At 43.2% G+C, this 12,401-nt stretch overlaps 1 protein-coding gene across 1 annotated transcript in view; it reads right to left on the reverse strand.

Annotated features, from left to right (window-relative positions):
- The window catches only part of ncoa1 (nuclear receptor coactivator 1), a 105,365-nt gene that overhangs the window by 75,407 nt on the left and 17,557 nt on the right, over positions 1-12,401 (reverse strand). Inside the window, exon 2 of the mRNA XM_014144565.2 lies at positions 10,003-10,183. The gene's annotated coding sequence lies outside the window, so the exon portion shown is untranslated. The remainder of the gene's footprint in view (positions 1-10,002; positions 10,184-12,401) is intronic.

Here is a 12,401-nt window from a genome sequence, read left to right on the forward strand (position 1 = left end):
TCAGCACTGTAAGACAGAGACACAGATCATGTCAATTTAAAATAGCAACAGTAAACACACAGAATTTCAACCATTCTGTGTATGTTTCATGCCTCATTTGGCCACGTCTCCATAGAAAGACACACTTCCCCCGGGGTGTCACGTTACCAACCTGATCCTCCTCATCGTCGCTGGAGCTGCACCCCGGTCTCTCGCGTTTGTTTCTGTCTGAAAGGCTGGATTGGGCCAGAGCCCTTCACCACCCAACAGACCCCCAGGTCTCATGTCTCCCTCTAACAGGCCCTCATTCTTCAGCTAGTCCCCCTCATTAATCAGCCTGCCTGGCTGTCACACACACACACACACACACAGTACCTGCTCACACTCACAGACCTGCCCTTCTTCAGACCCCACTCTGAGACATCCTAGTTCCTGATTTAAAATTAGGAGAAGTCAATTCTCCACACCACTAATATTCTCACCCGCTCTCTCTCTCTCGTACTTAAATTACTCAATGCCTGGCATACCACAATCTCCTACTTAATGCAAGCATATGTTATTTTCCAAATCACGTAAACATTTATCTGATGATTTATGCATACATACAGAGGATGGTAACCTCATTGATCGTGTCCCCGCTTATAAATGACTAGGCATCTGGATTGATGATACTTTTTGAGGGAAAGCCTATGTTGATGAGTTACTTAAGAGATAAAAAGGTGCTTTATTTATAGGAATAGGACATTGCTTTCATTAAATAGCAGAAAACAAATAACTCCGTCGACATTCATTCCGGACGTAGACTATGGCGATATCGTCTATAAGAATGCAGCTGCCACTGTACTGAAGCCACTGGACGCAGTTTATCATACTGCATTACACTTTATCACGGGCGATAGTTTCAGCACACATCACTGTATCAGAAAGTAGGCTGATCCTCTTGGAAGTCTTGTAGATCGATGCGTTGCACATTTTTTGTTTATAGAGTCCTTTGCATAAACTACCACCGTACACCACTTCTCTGTTAACCTACAGAAATACAAGATATCAGACACCGTCTCAGGCTAACTCTGGAGATCCCTTTGATCTCAACAGTTAGGTAAATCTGCCTTTAGCTATTTTGCACCTTGCTTGTGGAATGGTCTACAGAGTTGGCTGAAATTGGAGAAACTGGTGCCTCTGAGGCAGTTCAGCTGTGTGAGGACCTTTTTAAGGAAGAATGATTCTTATAATTCTATGCTTTTTTTTTATAGTGTTTGTATTTTTTGCTTGCTTATACATTTTGTAGGCTAACTATGTAAATTTACTTTTTTTTTTTTTTTTTTTTAAATAACTTTCCCCAGGTTGTTGTTGTAAATGGGAATGTATTCTCAGCCAACTCACCTGGTAAAATAAGGAATACAAATAATAATAATGAGTCATGGATATAGTGCCATGCTGCTCTGTGCAGCAACACGTACGCGTGTGTATGAAGGTAGCGGTGGATCAGTAAAGCATTCCCTGCGGGCTACAGCTAGGTGAGGGGTCAGACAGGTGGCAGCTAGGCCTATGTGATGGCCCCTACCTGCAGGACAGGAGTAGCACCTGGGGCGGGGATGGAGACAGCCAGGGGGACAGGGAGCCCAGACTGGCCCCCTACCCTCCCTGCCCCTCCACACTCTCGCCGTTTACACCCCGATTTAGGATGTTTACCCAGAGGAGGAAATGGCCTGGTGCAGTCAGAGCTCCTCAACACTGCTACAGAACAGCAGCAGTCCTCTCCTCAAGCTCCTAGGGGTCAGGCCCAGCCCAGCATAGGATACTACAGTAGCCTGCCTGCCAGAATGTCTAGGGAACACAGACAGTTATGGCTACAGTTCTGGTTGGCTGAAGTTTATGGCCGGGGATGATGCAACACATTATGCTTGGCTAAAGCTTATGGAAAATGGCACTGATTATGGCTATGGTAACAGTTGTGGCTGTGGCGTGGGCATGGGTTTGGGCTAAGGCAATGGTCATGGCGTGAATGGACACTTATGGCACCACTTAAAACTGCCGTTTTGGCTTTACATACACTTTAGGCAACAGTTATGACCACTGTTATGGCAACAGCTAGTATGGCTAAAATATGGTAGAGCTCTGACTATTTCTAAACTTTGACAGCCCTGGTCTAAACGTATGACTTTTTACATCACAGGATCCCTGCAGTACAGAACAAGTACATCAGTGGCACATATCCTGCATCTAAATCCACACTCACGCTGCATGATAACAAGCCAGGTATACAAGCAGCATTGCTCAGTCCCACTGACTCCCAATACTGGAATTCAGGCTTAGCTTAATGAGGAGACTGAGGAGCAGATAAGAAAGTAGCTCATCAATACAATGCTCAGATCCTTGTCAGACACCTGGTGAGCAATGAGTGTGACCCGCCTAGGTGATTAGAGTAGATCATTCTGCTGTGTTGTGAGACTCGGAGCAGTTTTGGACACACACACGCGCAGAGCAGAGCAGCAGGACGGGGGTGAGAAGTCACAGGTCCGAGAGGCAAATGGTGGCAGTGTGTAAGTGTGTATGTGCACCACGTTGTGTTTGTGTGTGTGTGTGCGACGTCTCACACTGTTTCATTAGTGCTTTAGTCCTCAGAGAAAACACAATCATTTGGGCTGAACTAATTGGCTCTCTTAAAATTAGATTGAAGACCCATTAAACGCGGAAAGAGACAGACCCATCTCATGGTGAGGTAGTGAAGACACGTTGGCTGTTAATTCAGCCACTTTTCTAAGCAACCCATCCACCCTGGAACGTCTTGAAAGAAGACTGTATTGATTCATTGAGTCACTTTAAATGGGAATGGCTAATCATATAGCCATGAATGTGTAGATTTGTACTCTTTAGTTCAGGGATGGGCAACTTTAATGGGGGGGTGGGGGCCACAAAAGATATGAACACATCATGAGGGGCCTCAGTGGCTCATGGGTCTGCGTACCCACCCCCACACATACAGTCAGAGCCAGCCCTAGCCTTTTGGGGAACCTAAGTGAAAATGTTTTGCACCTTAGGTATTATGCTATTTTAACCCTCAACAGTTGCCCAAGTTTGGACCCTGACTGATTTGAAGTCATCAGCGTAAGGGCATTGTCTTTTTTCTCTTAACCTATAATAAATCCAATGACATGGTGACATTTTGGTGTTAACTAATGTGAATTCAACGTGAAATTAACAACTCAACCAAATGTAAATCCAAACTAGACATTGAACGGACGTGTGTGCCCAGTGGGTTACTTCATGATGAACCAGTTTTCTAACAGGACTGTGTTCGCTATACTAAAAGCAGACCTTCAAGATTTAAGGTATAAAGGAAACCCAAAGAAAATACAAGACCGCACTTAAACCTTTTTTATGTTACCCACTTTGAACATGTGTCACATAATCACTGTTAATGTAAGTGTCATATGATGAAACTTGACTTGGTGTTATTCTAAATGAAATATACAATTTCATGAAATCAATGTAAATGTACATTTGTAAAATGATTCAGGCATGCACCGACATACTGTAAATGATTCAGTAGATTTCATTGCGTAGTGCAATACAGTAGATAAGAGCAGGCTGGGTCAGATTTCACGTTTCCATGGCAACAGCTGAGGAGCTGTTAACTACCGAAACCCAGCTAATCTTTAAGCACAGACAGGTGAGGGGGGAGGGAGGGCGACACCTTGCTAAGGGAGAGGGGTTAAGTCAGTGTGTTTTTAAAAATTTTTTGACCAGTTTTGATGAATGTTCTGTTGAAAGAGCTATGCATTTCAAACTCCATGTATAATCCCTTTCGGGAGGAATTGGTGCCTCAGTCTATGGCATTTCAGACAGTTGTTCGGGGACCTTTTTACTGAAGAATGTGTCTGTTTTTTATGATTGTGTTTTGCTTTTCATGTATTGTTGTGTATAATAAATGTATATTTGAATGTGCATATGAATATGTAGTTTAATGTGTTTAGATATTTATTGTGGTGTTATACAGGGCTCATCTGGAAAAGAGACCTTGGTCTCAGCATTGACTCCCTGTCAAAAAGGTTAAATAAAAATAAATAGAAGAAGCCGTATTCTCCAAACGGAAACAAATGTCACAATGCTGGTTTGGTTTCTCAGTGCCAGTGTTATGGAGCATATGACTCCTATCAGTATATCATGGGTTGGTGATGCCTTGCTACAGTCATGTGACAGGCAGAAGCATATAGATAGATATATGCTGCAGAGACCTAGCAGTGCTGTGCGAGGACAACAACCTCTCCTTCAACGTGGGCAAGACAAAGGAGCTTATCGTGGACTACAGGAAATAGAGGACCGTACATGCCCCCATTCACATCGACGGGGCTGTAGTTCAGTGGGTCGAGAGCTTCAAGTTCCTCGGTGTCCACATCGCTAGGGACCTATCATGGTCCAAACACACCAACACAGTCGGGAAGAGGGCAAGACAACGCATCTTCCCCCTCAGGAGGCTGAAAACATTTGTCATGGGCATTTAGATCCTCAAAGTTCTACAGCTGCACCATCGAGAGCATCTTGACTGGCTGCATCACCGCTTGGTATGGCAACTGCTCGGCATCCAGCCGCAAGGTGCTACAGAGGGTAGTGCGTAGGGCCCAGTTAGGGCTGTGGCAGGCATGACATTTTGTCAGCCGGTTATTGTCATGCCAAAGACTGCCGGTCTCACAGCAATTGACCGTTAATTAACATAAACACGTTTAGCATCTCCAGGCCTCGACACATACAAGTCGCTGATGTGAACCTTTGGAACATCTACATTTAAAAATGGCTAATAAATAATTTAATATACACCATCACAATAAACCCATTTTTTATTTTAGGCAGGTCTAAAGAAACATTATGTAATGAAGAAAATGCATTACTGTAGAACAGTATAAGAGTTGGCCTACTGTAGGTCTATGTTATCTGGCTATGCTCCATGCTATAGGCTCTAGACTTGTTCATTTAGCTGACAAGATATGCTTATATGTCCCGTGTCATTATTTTATATGATTTTATAGTAAGAAAAATATAACTATATAAAGAAAAATATACATAACTTACCTGAATGAAATAAAAATGATATTTTTCCCATTACAGAACGAGTGCACATATGAAGTGGCTATGTTGAGCGTAAAAGTGACCATTTGAAACAAGTCCAATTTGCTAGATTTAGAGTTATTTGGCAACTTTAGTTGTGAATGATACAAACCTTAGAATGTCTGACAAATCAAAACATATATGGGCTGCATGGTGTGACTATAGGCTATTGAGGATTCCTTGCCTCAGGCAGCACAGCTGTTCTCTCATCAAGTGACTATTCTCAATTTAATCTCATCTTTTACTAATATGTAAAAATTTGTTAAGATTTAGAATGGCCCAATATCAAATGGGCAGGAACAGGGGCAGGAGAAAAAAGACATGTCATCTGTATGCACTCGAATAGCGAACACGCGCTTTCGGTTTTATACTGGAACACGTGCTTGATATGAGCAGCTGAGCACTTACTCCCCTCCACACATCAACCACTGTATGAGGAGCATGCTCTCGCTCCCTGACAGGTGATATTCCGCCCAAATTCTGTATGCCATTGGCCCTCCAACCTTGTTCCTGCAGCTACCCAGTGCTTAATTTAGAAAAACAAGTTAAATCTGTTGTGGAACATTGATAGTAACATGTTTTCGCAACAAAACATATTTCACTAAACGGTTGACAGCCCATCTGTGTGCTCGTTAAAGGACTGAAGGAGAGAGAGGAGATGGAAACGCATGGTGGTGAGATATTCTATATAGCTAATGCGTCACCAAATTAATTATGAAAATATTTGTAAAATCCCTATTCAAAATCAAATACAAATTCACAAATTGTAGGCTATCAATAAACCAACATCATCGCCTAGGGCTATACATCCTCTCCCAGAATCATGGATAGATATTTTGGAGTGTCGCATAAGGTAACCAAGTCCATTATGCATAATACAGTCCACACTCAAAGACGATTACTCGAACTTGTTTCATTTTGGCGTATAGGCTAAGACCAATTATGTACCAAAGACATCTTAAATTAGTTTTAGTTTGATGTTTTTCTGCCAAGCGTAATATGCGGCAGGCTATGTATTGTATAATGGCACAATCACAATTTTAATTGAGAGTTGTTTTTCTGGGCTTGGGCTCATAAGCCTATGCATAAACTCGAATATGTGTATGGGTGCTTTGAAACAACATCCACAACAACCATGATTTACACTGTTTCAACCTGTTGCTGAACTTCTTTCTTCAAATTGATCAATCACAGTGAGGTGAGTTTTAAAAGCGTGATTTACGATTTATGATTGCATTTGCATTGCTGTCAGGGTGGTTGAGGGACAATGGAACCCTGAGTACCAGGCCATTAGGACCTGATGGAGGGACAATAGAATCCTGAGTACCAGGCCATTAGGACCTGATGGAGGGACAATAGAGCCCTCAGTACCAGGCCATTAGGACCTGATGGAGGGACAATAAAATGCAAATGAAAAATACTTAAAAATCACACAGTGATTTTCTGGATTTTTGTTTTAGATTCCATCTCTCACAGTTGAAGTGTACTTATGATAAAAATTACAGACCTCTACATGCTTTGTAAGTAGGAAAACCTGAAAAATCGGCAGTGTATCAAATACTTGTTCTCCCCACTGTATATGTACATATCGACCTCAATTTACTCGTACCCCTGCACCTGGTACCTTGTGTGTATATAGCTAAGCTATCATTGCTCATTGTGTATTTACTCCTTCTGTTTCTACACTGAACAAAAATATAAAACGCAACAGTTCATATAAGAAAATCAGTCCATTTAAATAAATTCATTATGGATTTAACATGACTGGGAATACAGATATTCCTCTGTTGGTCACAGATAACTTTTTAAAAAGGTAGGGGCGTGGATCAGAAAACCAGTCAGTATCTGGTGTGACCATCTGCCTCATGCAGCGTGACACATCTCCGTCGCAAAGAGTTGATCAGCCTGTGGAATGTTGTCCCACTCCTCTTCAATGGCTGTGCGAAGCTGCTGGATATTGCCGGGAACTGGAACACGCTGTTGTACACGTCGATCCAGAGCATCCCAAACAAGCTCAATGGGTGACATGTCTGGTGAGTATGCAGGCCATGGAAAAACTAGGAACATTTTCAGCATCCAGGAATTGTGTACAGATCCTTGCGACATGGGGCAGTGCATTATAGAGGTCAACCGATTAATTGGTATGGACAATTAATTAGGGCCGATTTCAAGTTTTCATAACAATCGGTAATCGGCATTTTTGGACGCCGATTATATTGCGCTCCACGAAGAGACTGCGTGGCAAGCTGACTACCTGTTACGCGAGTGCAGCAAGGAGCAAAGGTAAGTTGCTAGCTAGCATTAAACTTATCATATAAAAAAATCAATCATCTTAACATAATCACAAGTTAACTACACATGGTTGATGATATTGTTAGCTTAACTAGCTTGTCCTGCATTGCAAATAATCAATGTGGTGCCTGTTAATTTATCATCGAATCACAGCCTACTTCGCCAAACGGGTGATGATTTAACAAGCGCATTCGCAAAAAAAGCACTGTCGTTGCACCAATGTATCTAACCATAAACATCAATGCCTTCATTAAAATAAATACACAAGTATATTTTTTTTAAACCTGCATATTTAGTTTAAAAAAAAATCATGTTAGCAGGCAATATTAACTAGGGAAATTGTGTCACTTCTCTTGTGTTCTGTGCAAGCAGTCAGGGAATATGCAGCAGTTTGGGCTGCCTGGCTCGTTGTGAACTGTGTGAAGACCATTTCTTCCTAACAAAGACCGTCATTAATTTGCCAGAATTTTACATAACTATGACATAACATTGAAGGTTGTGCAATGTAACAGCAATATTTAGACTTATGGATGCCACCCGTTCGATAAAATACGGAACGGTTCCTTATTTCACTGAAAGAATAAACATTTTGTTTTCGAAATGACAGTTTCCGGATTTGACCATATTAACAACCTAAGGCTCGTATTTCTGTGTGTTTATTATATTATAATTAAGTCTATGATTTGATAGAGCAGTCTGATTGAGCGGTGGTAGACAGCAGCAGGCTCGTAAGCATTCATTCAAACAGCACTTTCCTGTGTTTGCCAGTAGCTCTTCGCAAAGCTTGAAGCACAGCGCTGTTTATGACTTCCAGCCTATCAATTCTCGAGAATAGGCTGGCAATTCTATAGTGCCTATAAGAACATCCAATAGTCAAAGGGATATGAAATACAAATGGTTTACAGAGAAATAGTCCTATAATAACTTAAACCTAAAACTTCTTACCTGGGAATATTGAAGTCTAATGTTAAAAGGAACCACCAGCTTTCATGTTCTGAGCAAGGAACTTAAACGTTAGCTTTTTTACATGGCACATATTGCACTTTTACTTTCTTCTCCAACATTGTGTTTTTGCATTATTTAAACCAAATTGAACATGTTTCATTATTTATTTGAGATTACATTTATTTATGTATTATATTACGTTCAAATAAGTGTTCATTCAGTATTGTTGTAATTGTCATTATTACACACACACACACACACACACACATATATATATAAATAAAATCGAAAAATCATAAAATCGGTCGACCTCTAGTGCATTATCATGCTGAAACATGACGTGATGGCGGTGGATGAATGGAACGACAATGGGCCTCAGGATCTCGTCACGGTATCTCTGCGCATTCAAATTGCCATCGATAAAATGCAATTGTGTTCGTTGTAGGTACCTTATGCCTGCCCATACCATAACCCCACCACCACGGGGCACTCTGTTCATAACAGTGCAAACGATCCCGTAGCTGAAGAAGCCAGATGTGGAGGTCCTGGGCTGCCGTGGTTACACATGGTCTGCGGTTGTGAGGCCAGTTGGACGCATTCTCTAAAAATTCATTGGAGGCAGTTTATGGTAGAGAAATTAGCATTCAATTGTCTGGCAACAGCTCTGGTGGACATTCCTGCAGTCAGCATGCCAACTGCACGCTCCCTCAAAACTTGAGACATCTGTGGCATTGGGCTGTGTGACAACTGCACATTTTAGAGTGGCCTTTTATTGTCCCCATCACAAGGTGCACCTGTGTAAAGATGCTGTTCAATCAGCTTCTTGATATGCCACACCTGTCAGGTGGATGGATTATTTTGGCAACGGAGAAAATCTCACTAACAGGGATGCAAACAAATTTGTGCCCAACATTTTTGAGAAGTAAGCTTTTTGTCCATAAGGAACATTTCTGGGATCTTTTATTTCAGTTCATGAAACATGGCACCAACACTTTACTTGTTGCATTTGTATTATTGTTCAGTTTATTTTTTCTATTATTATTACTGTTTTTATTGTATTCTGCATTGTTGGGAAGGGCCTTAAGTAAGCATTTCACCTGTTCTTTAGATGCAGAAAGCAGGAAGTCACCCATCGTCAGTGAGCACCACGAAGAAACATTCATAGGTTGTTGTAACCGGAGCCATACATTTGAGTTGTCATAAAATACACTTGCAATGTTGTTTTGAACAGTCGCTAAGATTATTTTTGTTGTGATCTTTGCAAAATACCTATTTTGGATGCAGCAGTCGTTAGCTAGAATGCTAACGCTCATTGACATAGGCTAATAGCAAAGCTAGTCAAAGAGCCATTTTACTGGTTGAAGTTTTTTTTAAAGTATAATGCAGTTGATTTGTGATGAAAAACATTATACTAAGCAGGACATTCATATGAGCATTAAAATCCAATTACAATCCAAAAGTAGTGTGAAATGCACTCATTAGCAACCTCATTAGCAACCTGTAAATGGAGGCTTTTTTTTGAGAACTCCCCTGTGTCCAGCAACCAAATTGTGCGCATCGCAAGTTAAGGGGACAGGCAAGGAACCCCACCTATGAAGCAAGAAACATAGACAGCAACCAGGTGATGCACTTGAGGTAAGTACAGTATATAGAAAAGGGGAAGACGGGGTCCACACATACTTGATCTAGGGCTCCAGAGGGTGACTCATGTGGGGGCTGCTGTGGCGGTGGTCCTCTGCTCTGAGAGGGGTGGTGGTATGGCGGGCTTCTGGCTGGCAGGATCCAGGAAAGGGGGCTACGGCGCCATGGCCTCCCCGTCATGTAGCACCATCCCACTGGGGGAGGGGCGAGCGAGCTGGACCTGAAAGAGAGAAACTTTAGTGTTTACTGGAGGCCAATCTGGGACACCAAAATGTACATTTAAGCTATATCAGTTCATTATAAAATAGGGCAAAACAGAAGCTATATCAATTTAAACACCATTAGAATGTTGTTCAGACTTATTACAGCTTGTGTGTCAAAAGATGTTAGGTTCACCTCAATACTATGTAATTAGGCCTACTAAATTACCAAGTAACAACTTAATATAATGTTGTTACTAGAGTAACACAGTGTAACAGTAACTTTATGATAAATATGAGAACTATGGTTTCAAATCGATCTCTAAAGTCCTCGCGAGATGGCGCTGTCGAGCAAGATGGAACATAATTGAGTAAGTGCAGAGGATGGGTCCCGCAAGCACACAAGCCAGTAGATAGAACATAATGTGGTGGAGCAAGCATAGGATGGGTCCCGCGAACGCAGAGGCAGCAGGGGATAAATACAACTTTTAAACTTGAGTTGAAAGTGTGACTTTGAGCGAGCAGAACATCATTACCGCATGCAAAATATGAATTAGAGAGCAGAGATTTTTGTTTTATTGAGATACTTACTACATGTCAAGACTTTGAAGTTACTGCGCTCACAAATATACAGCATCCCCACACGTATTTCTGCTCACTGGCACGTCTACTCCCGCTCCGGCGCTCGACGTTGCCAGTCTACTAACCACCGGTCCTGACAACCCACATTGCGCACACCTGCTCCCCATCGTTAAGCACACCTGGACTTCATCACCACCCTGATCACTCTCCCTTCATAAAGCCCTCTGTAGCCTCAGTAATCAGGCAGTATTTGTTTTGGTTATGTTCAGTACACTTCTCCTGTTTTGTATTATATTCATGATTGTTATTAAACGCACCTGTTTCCTGACTGCCTGCATATACGTTACAGAATACTGCCTCTTCAAAAATGGAAGCAGCAGAAGATAAGGACATCTCCCAGACGGTCGACGAACAAGGACACCTAATCCACAAACACCATGATCAGCTGGCACAACTATGAATGAGGGCTACTGCCATCTGGGAGAGAGGAGAGGAATGGCTGGGTACCTACGAGAGGTTCATGGCTCTGTTCAGGGCGGTCTTCGACCATCCACCGGAGGGGCAGACATGGAGGTGAGCGACTACTCCAACTCCAGCAGGGTGACCAGACCGTAGCGGAGTATACCCTCACCTTCCGGACGGTGGCAGCCTCCAGCGGATGGAATGAGCCGGCGTTCCGCACCCTATTTCGAAGAGGACTGCACGAGGAGGTCCAGACAGAGTTGGCGTGCCGAGACGACAACCTTTCCCTGGCCGCACTCATTGCGGTGGTCATTCGTCTGGACAACCTTCTTCGGGAGCACCGGCGCTTCCCTCGCCCTCTTTTGGCCATCCTGGGGTAGATCCTGAACCCATGAAGATTGGGGTCACACACCTCTCCGCCACAGAGCGACGTCGCCGGTGTCCCTATTGCGGCCAGGAGGGGCCCGCAACTCCAGAGGTGTTCTGTACGTCCCAACTCGAAGTCCACTGGAGCAGAGGGACGGTCTCCCAGAGTAACATCCCCGGTTTCCACCAAACCCTACCTGATTTCCATTTCACTGGCTGGCTGTCCCTCAGGTGTTGTCTCTACAGTTCTAGTGGACTCTGGTGCGGCAGGGAAATTTATTGACCAGGCCTTCGTCTGCGTACCTGCAGTGTACCCTCTCTCCTCCTTTTCCAGTCCAAGCCCTAGATAAACAACCATTGGGTTCCAGCACTCACATGCACCAAGAAATCCTTCCCTTCCTCATCATCACTGCGCCTGTACACAAAGTCATCCTCGGCTTTCCGTGGCTCCAAAGACCCCACCATCTCCTGGTCGAGGATGAAAATCACTGCCTCGGCATCCGGATGTTGGAGGACCTGCTTTCCCTTACCTTGTGGTTCCATGTCACTTGAGTCCTGTGAGTGTCCTCCAGCCTATCATTCCATCCTCCCATAATCACTGGCCCCGTGTTTTGGGACGTAGATGTGGACATCCACCAGGCTCTTGAGAGGGAACCCTTGCCTGCTACCTGCCCTCTTGAGTGCACCTACATCCCCACGGAGGTGAGGGATCGGCTGTTGTATCACCCGCACTATTCAATCCATCTCCAAAAAGTACTGGTAGCCCACCTTTGTCAATTCATGCTCTGCATGTGTCCGAACAAAATCTCAAAATGCATGTGTCCGAAC

This window comes from Salmo salar, chromosome ssa15, assembly GCF_905237065.1.
Source record: "Salmo salar chromosome ssa15, Ssal_v3.1, whole genome shotgun sequence".
In the NCBI taxonomy this organism is placed as follows: domain Eukaryota; kingdom Metazoa; phylum Chordata; class Actinopteri; order Salmoniformes; family Salmonidae; genus Salmo; species Salmo salar.